Source organism: Natator depressus, chromosome 18 (genome assembly GCF_965152275.1).
Source record: "Natator depressus isolate rNatDep1 chromosome 18, rNatDep2.hap1, whole genome shotgun sequence".
NCBI classification, from domain to species: domain Eukaryota; kingdom Metazoa; phylum Chordata; order Testudines; family Cheloniidae; genus Natator; species Natator depressus.
Genome location: NC_134251.1, coordinates 13379577 through 13394451, shown reverse-complemented (window position 1 = coordinate 13394451; position 14875 = coordinate 13379577). Strand labels below are relative to the sequence as shown.

General features: G+C 46.9%; 1 protein-coding gene across 1 annotated transcript in view; it reads left to right on the top strand.

Annotated features, from left to right (window-relative positions):
• The first annotated feature begins 5047 nt into the window (after positions 1 to 5047).
• SPSB1 (splA/ryanodine receptor domain and SOCS box containing 1) overlaps positions 5048 to 14875 on the top strand; it is a 68470-nt gene continuing 58642 nt past the window's right edge. The window contains exon 1 of the mRNA XM_074934116.1: positions 5048 to 5203. The gene's annotated coding sequence lies outside the window, so the exon portion shown is untranslated. The remainder of the gene's footprint in view (positions 5204 to 14875) is intronic.

Sequence of the window (14875 nt, the reverse complement as noted above, 5' to 3'; positions counted from 1 at the left end):
CTAACACATCCTTCTTGCCATTTTGATGCGTCTTGTGCTGCACACCCCGGCAGGTGGGTTAGTTGAATGGGATCCCCTCATGTCCGCTGACAGAGGAAGCCAGATCAAATTTCAACTCCTGTAGGGATTTTCCCCCCCCTCCTTCTCTCCAGCAGGCAAAAGGACTAGTAGTGTCCATCATACAGATTAAGAGAATCTTCTAACAAATGCCTAGTGCCTTTTCTCTCTGCTCTCTTGGTGAGTGTCTAACCTTTTTTTTTTTTTTTCCAGTTAAAGCCTTATTACTTCCCTTTCACTGTCCAGTCTTCCATGGAGCTGGTATCCCCAGTGTGTACATTGGGAGACCTGCCTATTCCACTGGAGAGCAGCTAACTAAGCCGTGGAGTTCACAGGCAGATGGGTGGTGTCTTCGCTGTAGAATTCTCCCACCTGAGTAACTTATTTTTGGGAGTCATCAATGACTTGGCCTCCTTCTCTGCAGGAGGTGCAAACCTCACACTGGTTCACAAGGCAGCAAGGGAGCAGTAGCTACGGGCTCCTTCGGAATCTCCATGCAAGAGCTTTTAAGTTCACGCAGGGGCATGGTTCCCCTCCACGGTGCTGCAGCACTCTGTTGCCTCAGCTGTACTTCCCCTGGGGCACAACGCACATGCGGTGAATGAGGGACTTTCCCAACCCCTACGGTTAAGCATCAGTAAATCCAACGGGCTCTTTGTAAGCGATAGGGACTTAGAATCATAGAATATCAGGGTTGGAAGGGACCTCAGGAGATCATCTAGTCCAACCCTCTGCTCAGAGCAGGACCAATCCCCAATTTTTGCCCCAGATCCCTAAATGGCCCCCTCAAGGATTGAACTCACAACCCTGGGTTTAGCAGGCCAATGCTCAAACCACTGAGCTATCCCTTCCCTCGAAGCAATGGGTCTTTGGAGATTTGATCTCTAGTCAGTAGTAGATATTAAAAGTTTTAACCTCTTGATGGCTGTTTGGTGGCTTATGTGAAATGAGGTGGTAGGCTTCTAGCAGACACGGTCAGTGGAACCCTCACTGGCAGCATCAGGAGAGTCCAACAGAAACCTGCTCAGTGCCACATGTGGGACCTCCAGGTCAGGCTTGCAGGGAGACTGGCACTGCTGCTGCCCTGGCTGTATCTATTCTGGGGGCCAACCAGAGACCTCAGACCTGATCCAACATCTTTCACAAGCAAAACATTCCAATAACAAATTAAACAGTGAGCTGAAGGTGACACAACTACCCCTTTCTGGATTACAAGGCCTTTTCAGCCTATGTTAACTTCCATGGGTCAGATATGCATTACATTAAGACCCCATTGACATCTTTCTGATAGTATAAAAGAGCCTTAAAGTAGGTGTAACGTAATTTAATGATGTCTACACTGCCAGAATGGTGTAAAGAAGCCTCAGTGTAAATGAGAATGAGTTAGAGTGGTATTGGTGTTTTTAAATACCAAAATAAAGATAGCCACAGTACTGAGCGTTAGTATCCATGCCACAATTTTCTGAGCAGAAATTTCTGCATGGAGATGTGAAATGCATGTGGGGCAGGACAAGAGACTTTAACAGCTGCAAAGAATTGATTCCCAGACAAAGACGGATTAGCTCAGGCGGCTGTCACTGCAGTCCTGGCTAAACTTGGAGCTGTTTACACAGGGCAAAATCTTGCACTCCCTACTCATTCCTTCTTCAGGCAAAACTCCCACTGACTTCAGCTGAGTGTGGAACTTCAGGGCTTGACCCACCACCTGTTCAAATAAAAAGCACACAGGGGGAAAAGTATGTATGTGGGATTTTCAAATCATCTCAGTGCTGCCACGGAAATGAACAGAAAACTTCCATTGGCTTAAATGTGGAAGAGTCAAGTCAATACAAAGTGGTTTTGAAAATGCCACCTACCTATATATTTTTAACATTTGTTTCTCCCTTTTCTTTCCTGCAATACAGCGTGTTAAAGGATTTTGTGCTTTATCTTTAAATTCCCAGGTCCTACTAGGCCGCTAGAATAACTACCTTCATGTCATGTAAATGTACTCTACTCCTAAACTCACCTAGTTACCTTGCAGTAAAAGCTATAGTGATTTGTCTCCACTAGGATTTTATAGTGGGATATATATAGTTATCCCACTGTGAAAACCTCCTCCTTTTTTGCAGCAAAGACAAGCCTATGATGTGCACAGAAAAGAATCCCCTTACGCGCTTCTGAACTTCAGTCATCACTAAAAAGAGCACAGCAACACTAACAGGAGAAAGAAAAGGAGGACTTGTGGCACCTTAGAGACTAACCAATTTATTAGAGCATAAGCTTTTGTGAGCTAAGCTCACTTCATCGGATGAAGCTGTAGCTCACGAAAGCTTATGCTCTAATAAATTGGTTAGTCTCTAAGGTGCCACAAGTCCTCCTTTTCTTTTTACAGATACAGAGTAACACAGCTGCTACTCTGAAAACTAACAGGAGAGAAAGTGTTCTAACTTAAACTGCATTTAGGTAGGCACAACACAGTTACACAACTTGAAGTATGATTCTTAGTTAAACGAAGGCTCTGCAGTGTAAAGATGCCTGAGCATAGATGAGAATCAGGCCCTTTCAATTTAGCCAAGCCATAAGGACTAACACTGTTTTTCTTGGGGAAAGTGTCATGGGATCTTTAATGACCACAGGCGGTCAGGACCGGATTTGAATGTCTCAACTCAAAATCCACCACCTTCTGCACCAGGATGGGGTACTGGTTCAATACTGACTCGGATGGCAGAGTGCCACCTACTGAACCATTCAGACCACTTCCTGCACCCCCTAGGTGGCCATTGGAGGTGCTCCATTCAATACTGATCAAGTTCAAGCTTGCTTAATTTATGAGAACTCATAAGTTCACAGCCCTAAATCGTATGGTTACAAACAGACCTTTTGCTTGGGAATACTGAAAATGCACCTCTTAAAAGGAGACCATCAAGTCAAATTTGTCCCACAATTTCCATTTTTGGAGAACCTAAAACCAATAGAATTGTTTTCATGATTTATTTTTTAATTAAACTGCGTTTTTTTAAATACACCTTCCACTAAAGTGTTTGCAGTGACTAGACAGTTCACAAACAAAAGTGGAACTGGGTTTATTTGTCCACAAATAAATAAAAATAAAGTGTATAAATAGTAAAACAAAATGCTTTGTGCATTAATAACGTAAGGTGTTATTTGTGACATAGGTAAGGAATTAGACAAGTAGAAATTTTTACCCTGCAGTGTTAGAATCACAGAATCATAGACTTTAAGGTCAGAAGGGACCATTATGATCCTCTAGTCTGACCTCCTGCACAACGCAGGCCACAGAATCTTACCCACCCACTACTGTAAGAAACCTCTAACCTATGTCTGAGCTAATGAAGTCCTCATATGGTGGTTTAAGGACTCTGAGGTGCAGAGAATCCTCCAGCAAGTGACTTATGCCCCACGCTGCAGAGGAAGGCGAAAAACCCTCTGGGCCTCTGCCAATCTGCCCTGGAGGAAAATTCCTTCCCGACCCCAAATATGGCAATCAGCTAAACCCTGGGCATGTGGGCAAGACTCACCAGCCAAACACCCAGGAAAGAATTCTCTTTAGTAACTCAGATCCCACCCCATGTAACATCCCATCACAGGCCATTCGGCATATCTACCACTAGTAGCTGAAGATCAATTAATTGACAAAATTAGGCTATCCCATAGAATCATAGAATATCAGGGTTGGAAGGGACCTCAGGAGGTCATCTAGTCCAACCCCCTGCTCAAAGCAGGACTGATCCCCAATTAAATGATCCCAGCCAGGGCTTTGTCAAGCCTGACCTTAAAAAATCATCATATCATCCCTTCCATAAACTTATCAAGTGTTGCCAACTCTCATTCTATTTGATATTTTTCTCAAAATCCCAACTCCTGGAATCATGTGAGTAGGCGAGAATCTCTGTCTCTTTTTTTTAAGCAAGCCTCTCGCCTTCATGGCAAGAGTGAAAGGTTTGAAAATGTGTCCCTAGGGTAACCCAAAAGGTCAAACAGGAGAAAGCCAATAAAAAGAACTGGCAGTGTATTATTTTTTAAATCTCATGATTTTTAAGCCATTTTTCTGATTTTATGGGGCCTGACTTGTGGCGTTTGAATGCTTGGGGCCGGCAGTATGCACTGCAGCCCCCATCCTGCAAACGCTTATGCATGTGCTCCACTTTTGCTACCAGAGGTGTCCGGAAGACATCCGTGGAACTACTCAGAGTAGTGTAGTTAAGCGGGGTGCATAAGTGTTTACAGGATCTAGCGCTTTGGCTTGCAAACTCGTCAGTATCCGTTTGTAGGGTGCCTGGTACAATGGCCTTTTAGACCCCACCACAATCTGGTAAAAATCTGGATTTACATCACTTCCTAGCCCCCCCGATCCTACCCCCAGTTCACAGAGGCATAGAAACGTACGGCTGGAGGAAGGGACCTTGAGAAAACCGTCCAGCCCCCTGCATTGAGGCAGGACCGAGTAAACCTAGCCCTAGACCATCCCTGACAGCTGTTGGTCCAACCTGCTCTTAACCCCCCCCCCCAGTGAAGGGGATTCCACAGCCCCCCAGCGGGGAGGCCGGGTTGAGAAACTTTTTCCTGCTCTCTGTAGCTGGGTGGGGGGCTTTTCTCACCTCGGCACACCCAGCCCCGCTGCAAAGGGCAGGCGCGGCGCAGCGGGCCCGGGCAGAGGGCTCTTCCTGCTCCCGAGCTCGGCGGCGGGTCCCCCCGCCCCGCCGAGAGGAGGGGCCGGCAGCGGGGCGGTGCCAAGCGGCAGCTGGGAGCTATTTGGCCCATGTGATCCGCCGGCCGGAGCTCTTCGCGTCTGGCGCCCAGGAGGAGCCCGGCGAGTGCGGCTCCAGCCCTGACATTGTCCGGGGTGGGGCGGGGCGGGCCCCCACGAGGCGGCGGCCGCCCAGGAGGAGCCGGGCTTGCGTGCCAGGGGTGGGGGGCTGGTTTCCCCCCTCGCAGTCGCTTGGGCATCCCAGCGGCCCTGCCCGGGGAGGACGCGGGCGAGGCGCCCCGAGGGAACCTGCCCGAGCTTCCCCCCGAAGGACCGCGGAGCGGCCCCCCGGCGGAGCCCGGAGCGGGGAGAGCCCGGCCTCGGCCGCTGCCATGCTCCGCTGCCGCGCCCCGGCGCGATAGGCAGCCGCCCTGCTCGGGGAGGAGGGCTCGCATGGTAAGAAGCGGGGCTCCCTGGGGCCTGGGCTGGGGCTGGAACTGGGGGGGCGGCGGATGTGCCCCTTCCCCAAGGGCCAGCGGGTGCCGGCGGCGGGCTGGCCGAGCCTGCCCCGGGCGCCCTTGGCGTGCAGCGCCCCGGCTGCGGCCGGGCGGGCGGCCCCCGGGACGAGCCACCGGCTGTCTCGCGGGGCGGGCAGGGTGCTCGTGGGTGCTTGGTCGCCCCGGGGGCAGCCGCCGGGAAAGGGGCCTGCCCTGAAGCTGCAGGGCGGGGGGGCGGGATGGAGGGTCCGGGGGCGGGGTGGAGTAACGTGGGCATCCCTCGCCCGTCGCAGGAACCCGTGAGCAGCCCGGGAAAGGCGGCGTGGAGCCGGTCGGCTCCGGCGCGAAGGGGTTAATGGAAACTTGGCGAGGGACCGGTCCTCTCTTCCCACCTTCTGTGGCTTCAGTTTCCTGTGGAGCGGCCCACGCTGGGGTAGAGACAAGTACCGCGCTTGTGTGCCGGCCCCTCTCTCTTCTCTGCCGCCCTCCTCCCCCAAAACGCCCCGCTTTAAGGGAGCTCTCACCTGTGGCGCTTCTGCTGAGCGGGTGAATTCCCTTTCCTGCTCCATCTCCTCACCTTGCCAACAGTTAATATTTCTCTTCTCCGCCCTCCCCCGCAGCACCTTAAGATGCAGCTGCTGTGCAAACACTGGCTGTTGAAAACTTAGTTGGCATGTGGATTTTTCCTCCCTCTTCAAGTTCACAGGGAAGAACTTCTTTTTTTTTTTCTTCTAGTAACTGAACTAGCTCAATGCAAATCTTAAAAAAAAGAAAAGAAAAGAAAAAACCCCAAACTAAACAGTACATAACTCTGATTCCTCTACGCTTTATGCCCTTATTTGTGCAACTTAAAGGAGCTGTTGTAGGTGAACTGCTCTGTTGTAGCATCTTCACCATAGGGCAAAAGGGAATGGCAGAGTCCTTTTCAGATGCAGATTAGTTAAGATTAGCTGGGCTAATGGTAAGTGCCAGTTGTCAACAGAGCTGTCAGCTGGGGACCTGGGCAAATGCTTTATTTCCTTTATCAGAAAATCAAGTGATTGGGATGCAAGGAAATGTTTAACAGCCAGAGGTCATCTTCTGCCCTGGGTGTGTGTGAGAAGGGCAAACACTGATAATGTCGATTTAAACTAACTAAGGAAATAGGTTTGTTTGTTAAGTGTATGCCTTACAGCGCTGCTCTGAATGGTCTGTGGAGCACACCTTGCAAATCTAATGAACATGGTTATTTTTACAACATGTCATCTTGGTAGTATAAGAAGACCTCAGCCTGGTCCTAAATAGTTGGTGTCTGTCATTTCCATGACAAAATACTCTTGACAAGTAAAGATGAAATGCCGTTAATTCGAGACACCAGGTGGGTGAGGTAATATTGGACCAACTTCTGTTGGTAAAAGAGATGAGCTTTTGAGCTTTCGCAGAGCTCTTCATGGTGGGGTGGGGGGGGGAGGGAATCTCCTAGTTTGTTTGGCGTTTGTAGCTTCCTGACTGAGCCAATGGCTAGTGAACAACCGGACACCTCATAAGCTACACCTCAACTAAGTGTTCATTGTAAAAGGTCTACCTTCTGTCCTGCTTGAAGCGTCCTTTTGGGTCGGACTTAGGGCTGCTCTACACTGGGAACTTGCATTGGCATAGCTCGTGCCTCAGGGATGTGAAAAATCCACACCCCTGAGAGACATAATTATACTGACCTCAGCCCCTCTGTAGACAGGGCTGGGTCCATGGGAGAATTGTGAGAGAGCTTTCCCACTACTGTTTCTGGTGTAGTTGTCTACACTTGAAACGCTACTTGCAAGTATAGACAAGCTCTAAGTGATTGTTGTCATTTTTACAATCAGCCTTCCTGAGGGGGAATTGAGCTTTTTACTCCTGTCAGCAATGCAGGACAGATACAGCTTGGGGAGGGGAAGGGTTGATTTAAAAAAAAAAAAAATTATGTATATGTATATGTTTTGCTTCATCCATTCAGAATGTAACCAGCAGGCTCTGTAACAGAGAAATACTGTTTAAATTATAGATTTGCAGCATTGCTGTAACCATGTTGGTCCCAGGCCATGAAAGAGACAAAGTGAGAGAGAGAATACCTTTTGTTGGATTAACTTCTATTGCTGAAAGAGCAGATGTGAAGAAGAGCTCTTTGGAGATTGAAAGCTTCTCTTTAACCAACAGAAGGAGATTGCCTCACCCACCTCTTCTCTCTAATTTATAGCCTCAGGTTGAAGGCCTGATCCTCTGAGCAGTCCATGTGCAGAATTCCCATTCACTATAACCAGGGATCTGTTTACATGGGACTGTAGAATGAGATGGGGGATGACAATTGTAGGGGTGGGTGAGGGACAGCCCTGTGAGCAGAGCCGGTTGATATGAAGTGCATTGGGAATAAGATGGAACTATTCCACTTCTTATAAAGTAATCTAAAAGTTAAATGGCACCTTCAAGAGGGACTTAAAAATTGATACACGGAATACACTCTTCCCCCCCCCCCCCCAATAGGGTGACATTTAAATGGTAAATACACTGAACTGCTCTGTCAACCTGCCTAGCCGTGCCTTGGCTGTTCTGGCTTTATCAAGAACGAAGATGACTGACCTATTGAGGTGTAATTTATTCCTCCCTCCTTTTGCCCATTCATCTTTTTGGTATGGCAGAGGCAATAGGAATCATAATTGTTTCACAGCAGAGTATTCCCCTGGAGGGGGACTGTGCTGGTGCAGCTTAGTGCATTGTCTCCGTTTCTTCAGAGATCACTGAAGTGCATTATAATGTGATTGGGAGTTTGTTTTTTTGGATCCCGTATGTTGGATGTGTCTAAGCTGTGGTCTGATTTTCCGGGAACTAATTTGCTGTAATGGTGTATTGTCCTGTGGAGTCAGGTGGCTTCACGTGGATCGTGGGCACAAAATGAGTTGGTTTAATATTCAGTCCCTCCCACCAGTAAGCTATAAATGGTGCACTTTAAAATGGGCTGGTTACGAATTGATGAAGGCATTTGATTTGTAGCTGAGCCAGTTAGTACACTGGGATTCCTAGCCCCATGGATTTGTACATAAGCTGCTGCATACTATGGCACTAACACTGCATAAACTGATTAATTTTCAAGTTCAAGGAGTCTTGCATTTTAATCCAGTAAGTTTTTATTTATTTTATTTTCATAGTTCAGTGGTATTTACAGGGGACCCTGAGGATATCTTTATTTGTATTAGAGTGTTTGATTCATAGTTCATGGGGGGGGAAGGGGAGTAGAATTGTTCAACATTTCCCCCAGAACTGTTCAGGAAAAAATCCCATAAAGCATGCATTCAACCTGATGTAATTATGACTGACAATCTCTTTAACTTTCAAGACTCAGTTTTGTCTCCATTTCTTTTATCTGGTCTCTGGTCTAACACTGCAGTGTATTGTACTTCTTGTCACACTTTTTTCCATGAGTTTTTAAAAGTGAAATGAAGCATGGCCACTGAGGACAGTGTCCCCATTGTCTCCTGCCCGGTGCAAAGATGTGGGCTGCTTGCCCTGGAGGTCTTGCTTGTCTTGTAAATGTAGCTGAAGATGCAGCTGATTCTTCAGCTGATATGATGCTGTTCATTCATGGGTGCAGCATTTGCAACAAAGAGGGTAGCAATGGCTTCTTCCTCTGTGTGTGGTGGCGGGGAGGGGAAGGTATTACATGCCGGTCTAGGTTCATGTGGTAGGCTGATATGGTGAGTGGTTGGAGTACTCAGCGCTTACCTATGCTCTTCCTGCACCAGCAGCACTTACTTCAAGAGTAGCTGGATGGAAGTTAATAAGGATGGAAGCAGGTTCTGACTTGGAACTCTAAACCAGCCTAAAAGCAGGGCTCCACTACTCACATGTAAGAAAAAGAGACAGGGGTTGGGATGAGATGAGAGTTGCTCCCAGTCCTCGAGGGTTTGGTTAGATGAGGGAAATCTGTGCCGATGTGCATGCCTCAGGCTCTTTCAGTCCAGCTACGCCAGTGCAAAGCTCTAATGTAGATGCTGCACCAGTGCAGTTTACACCTGGTGTTTAAAGGGGTAAGTCACAACAGTGTAATATCTACAGGAGAAGCTTGCACTGATATTGTAGTAGGGGCAGTGGTACCACTAGAGCTCCCTAACAGCATGGATGGCAATGATTGATTTGGTGCTAATTTCCCTGACATAGACATCACCCAAGATGGAGACCTGTCAAATGAGCAGCCCTGCTCTTCATGTGAGCAGACTAATAATGGGAGAGTTATTTAATCTCTCCCACTAGTGGCTCCTGTAGAGGGCTGGGGCAGGGCACTAATTAGTTGCATTAGTTGCATGATGAGCTCCTGAAGAGATTGTGCAATCAAGGGCAATGCTTGTGGGATATAAAAAGTGCATAAGTGTCTGAGAACGGAGGCTTCCAAACCGTGGTCTGTGGAGTTCTTGCTGCTGGTCTTCAGAGTTGGCTCGTGTCAATGTGCTGACACACTTCCAGCTATTACATTGTATTACACAGCAAACTACTTCCCTAATGACAGGTTTCAGAGTAACAGCCGTGTTAGTCTGTATTCGCAAAAAGAAGAGGAGTACTTGTGGCGCCTTAGAGACTAACCAATTTGAGCATAAGCTTTCCGGAGCTACAGCTCACTTCATTGGATGCATCCGATGAAGTGAGCTGTAGCTCACGAAAGCTTATGCTCAAATAAATTGGTTAGTCTCTAAGGCGCCACAAGTACTCATTTTCTTTTTACTTCCCTAATGTTGCTCTTCCATGTAAGCAATTGCTGGAGTTACCACAAGGATGATGTTGTTGCACATGGGCAAATGGGGGAGTGACACATGCTATTGCAAGTGGGTCTGTCCAAGAGACTATATTTTTATGGAGATGCAGTCCAAAGTCTGGAGAAAGCTTGAGGACCTTAGAACAGGAGTGGAAACCAACCCAGGGCAAACTCTTGCCAGATGATTGTAGTTACCTTAAAGCCTACTGGCCCATTCCACTAATGCCACAGGAAACGTTGCTCTATCAAACAATGCCTTTTGCTGTGGGAGGAATATAGGAACAGGCTTCCAAAGTAAGTAGCTAATAAGTTTTGTACTGGTGAGACCCACCTATCTGAGCTGAGTGGCTTGCTGGAGATCTTGGCAGCGGCATGATTGAAGGAGACTTTTGTGTGTAGAAGGATGTTTCTAGGGACAATTCATGGTGGGTCATTGAATTAAATGTAACAGAAAACTGTTAAAAACAAAACAGGAAGTCTTGAAACTTGGGGCTGGAAAAGAACAAACCCACTGAGGCTGGATAAGAACTTCAGTAATGGGATATTTAAGACCACAGACTTTTTTTTTTAGCGTGCAGTTGTGTCAAAACAGCAGAACACCTAGTTCCAGTGTGCAAGTAGGTGATGGACTCTAGCAGCCAGGATCCCTGGGCTCACTTTGAAATGTGCAAGTTTGGCATTGACTTTCTCAGTTTACAAATAATTGTACAAACCACACATATGGGCACTAAATACTGTCGCTAAAAGCAAAAACCCTTCGTAACAAAATCAGGAAGGGCACACAGCCAGATTCGGTGCAGATGTTCCACGCTCAGAATACTGAACAGTCTGCTGCATGGGCTTCCGGCCCCTTACCACATCAGATTTGAGCTCCTGTCCTTCACTTTCAAGGCCCTGCACAATCTCTGCTCTAACTTCCTCCTGCTGATATCTGCCTCTTAGGCTGTGCTTTCACTGCAGAAAGGGTGAGTGTGGCTTTTTATTTTGCATCAAGGAAGCAAACAATGTAAAATCCCAATGCAGACAAGGCACAAGTAGTTGCCTTGATATGGCAAGTTGAGGTCAACCCTACTTAACCTCCTTCCACTACCTTCCATCAAGCTATCTTGATGTAAAAACCCTCTTTTGCTTTTTTGCAGTAAAGACAACCTCAGGTTTTGTGGCTTGTTTTCAGCTTGGCCTCTTCATGCTGCTCCCCTGTTTGGAACTTACTCTCTATTTTTGTAGGGACGAACTCACTTTGCCCTCTAAAGCACATCTTACGCTAGTATAAATCAGTAGCCATTTTAATAGCCCCCCGTCTCCTCATATGTTGACCAACACGTTTCAGTGACTGAGGAGAGATGCATAAATGTAGCCTGGCACGTTTCTTTTCAAGTGAAACTACACAGGCAAATCTGTGTCGAAGCAAATCTGTGCTTGTAAAGCCGAAAGCGAAACTTGAGTCACTGTTAGAACTTGCTCCAATGCCTCTCTCCCTTTGCTCAGAGTCCCATCTTAGTGGCTTTTAAAGCCAAGGTAGAGTAAAGCAGTAGGTCCTGCATAGCCACGTGATCTCATAGAAGACTATCCAGCAGATAGCATGTGCACTAAGGCAAGTTTAGGGGAATTAAACACTAGCAAGCTTCCACGTTGTATGTGATACAAGAAAGGAAACTGGAACATCTGGATTAGGCTATTATATGCCTAATCTTGGGTTTGGGGTCACATGTCACATTCCCCTGACATGGCCCTATCTGTTACCACACTATAAACTTGGCTGCCATTCTTCAAATGCAAATGAAGAGGGGGAGGAACTTAGAGCTAATTATATTGCATCTCACTACTGGGTTGATTAAGTGCTCATTAGTATGCTTGGCCATAGGCCTGTGAGGATCTCCACCCCCTGCCAAATCAGTGTGTCTTGCTTTGTCCTGATATAACCACATTGTGAACTCTCGTTTCTTGGCTGGAAGGAGGCTGCTTTGTGCCATATGGTCACAGTACAAACAATTTTCTCAGTTGAATGGGGATCAGATAGGCTTCCAGGTTCTTGGTCCTTGTGAAAGAGTCATTGGAACCTCAAGACAATAGGTGCTGTCCTTGGTACATCTTCTTAAATAGCTGTGGCAGCGTAGCTGTAAGTGGGGGTTGGGAGACGTGTTGCACAGCTGCCCTGTGTGCGTGCATGATGGTAATAAAAACAGGACTTTAGATAACTGCCTCCCAAAACATCTGGATGCAGAGCTGGAGTTGTACTAACTTGGGGATCGTAGCCTTCTTGAAGTGTGGGTTCTGAAGCACGGAAACTGCCCAGGGTTTTTTTTCCAGATGAGAGGGGCATGGTGGGAAGGAAAGAAGGTTCTCGTATGTTTAAAGCATCCTTTAGGACAGAGGGCTTTTCTTCTATTGGGTGGGGAGGGGATGGGCAGAAGTGAAGATCTGGTCTAAATTCAGTTTTCCCAGCATAACTATTTTGGTTAGTGGTGTGACTTTCATTTGACCAAAATAGTTGTACCTGTACAACCCCTAGTAGGGGCATAGCTATATTGGTATAACTTATTCCGGCACAAGAAGGGGGAGTAAACTGGAATAAATCACTTTTATATTACTGTAACTGTGCTCACATTGGGGAACTGCTTTAACTGTACTGATGTAGTTAAAGCCGTACAAGAGTAGATAAAGCCATGGATAATTCTGATTGACACAAGTTTCCTGGAACCCACTTCCTTACTTCATTTTGATGAACAGTCCTTGTGTTCTCTGGATACTACGGTAAAAAAATGACCATTCCTCCTTCTAGCCACCAGGCAACAAAGTAGTGAGAATAAGTCTATTCTCCTTCTACCGAGATCTTAAAGATTTAGGGAGTTATTTCCAGCAGAGCTGGTCACATGTGACTTCCAGACAAGGTTACAGCTGCTTGATTACTTAGCAATCATTTATTTATAGGCTAATGGAAAGAGCCATACTCATTGACCAGTTTCAAGTTATCCTCATGGATCGATTATTCCTGCTTTCCATCACAAAGAGCTTCCTCAGCCAGTGCCTCTTGCGTCCTTTTGGTTTATGTTTAGCCTAGAACTTCATTCAAAATACTAGTCAGTGGTGGGGCACAGGGCTGGAGCCACTGAAAAATTTATAGCTTGATGTCTTTGTTAGAAGCAAAGCACCAGCAAACTGTGGCTGGGGAAGGAATGCCCTTGTGGGTGCAGGCTGATAACTGAATAGGGATAATAGCGTTTTGCAACAATAGTTCTCTGGAATCTGAAATGGAGTGGAGAGAGATGGTTGAATTTCATGTCTTTGTTGGTCTGATAGAGTGTGTAAGCCAAGGCCTGAGTGGTGCTTGTGTTTTGGAGATTCTCAGACAGTTTTCTATTCCTTTGGGGTTTTGTTAACCTTATCGGGTTCAGCAGCAAGAGCGAGGGCTCGTATGGATGTCCTCTCTCCTTAATGGATACTGCTGCCTTCAGCAGCTCACTTAGCACTCATCAGCTATAAATAGCCTGGTTGGTGGGAGGCTGCCAGGATCAGGGAGCCATTTACCACTGCAGTAAAAGCCCTGATACGGGTGCTCCCCTCTCTCTCTCTCTCCATTATTGCTTAATCTTATCACTGAGACTTTGTTTTAACAAGAATGCTCCTCTGGTTTCACTTAAATCTCTTAGAAATCCTTGTGTGGACACACTTAGTTTGGCTTAGGTTAAGTCAGTTAGGAATCTATTTAAGCTGAAATAAGCCACCCCTAAACTGAAGCGCGTGTACACACAGGTTGCCCCAGTCGAACAGCCGTAAAAACGAGGACAAGGCCTGCGTTTCAGTGGGAGGTTCTGCTGGCAGCTAGCTCGCTCCAGCTGAATGAAGAAACTCTACCAAAATGCAGTGGGTCTGTATATTATCCAGTTTGTGAGGCCTCTTGCGTGTGTTGGGCAAGCAGTTGTTTGCTCTGTGCTGAACCTTGGACGTGGTTGTGAGGGGGTAAAGAGCACTAAACTGGGCTGCAAGCCAGCTCTGTCCTGTTTAGAGCAAGCTTTAAAAATAAGCTGTTGTTGATGATAGGTAGAAATGCTCTGTCGCCATTCTGTGGGGAGGGAAAGAATATCACGGTCAGGGGGATGTCTGCATGGCCCTCTTACCTCAGAAATGAGTGGTTGGGGAAGTCTGTTTTTCAGAGGGGAAACTAAGTCGTAATAAGTGACTTGCCTGACTTCACGCAGGAAGTTTCTGGCAGAGCTGGGAATTGAACCCAGATCTCCACAGTCCCCTGCCTTAACTGCAAGGCCATTCTTCCGGTGTCGGACACCCCTTCCCACAAAAGGCTGGGAGAACTGTACTGACTCACAGTGTGCACATTTTTTCCCATCTCCAGCTCTTGCTTAGTCACAGTCATGCTGCTTGACTTCTCCTCAGCTGGAAGTATAGGGTAGCAAGTTGCTATTCCAAACACTTCATCATTTTCCTTGAGTCCAGTGAGCTTTAAACCTATGTTTCCTAGTGCTGGCTTGTCCAGCCATCTCAAATAGATCGAGGTTAAGTGTACAGCCATTTAGTTGGCTCAAACTGTTCATCAGGTCAGCCTTTCAGCCAAGCAAATTTCAGACTGTTCTGACCAACGTTCTGCCTGTCGGCACCTACCTTGCTAGTTTGGGAAAATCCTGTGTGACAAACCTTATTGAATTAAGTTTAAGTGTTTTAGGAGCTCATTGTATTGAAAATACAAATGTTTGTATTGTTGTAGGATTGTGTGTAACTTCTTTAGGAGATGTGGCCAGTGTAAACCTTTGGGAAGTGTTATGAGCTTCAAAGGACTCTGTGAAACAATGGGCTAGACAGACCAAGCAAAGTGGGATACTTAGGAAGTACTTGGGAGGCCGGGAAGGTAACTTTGGGTTT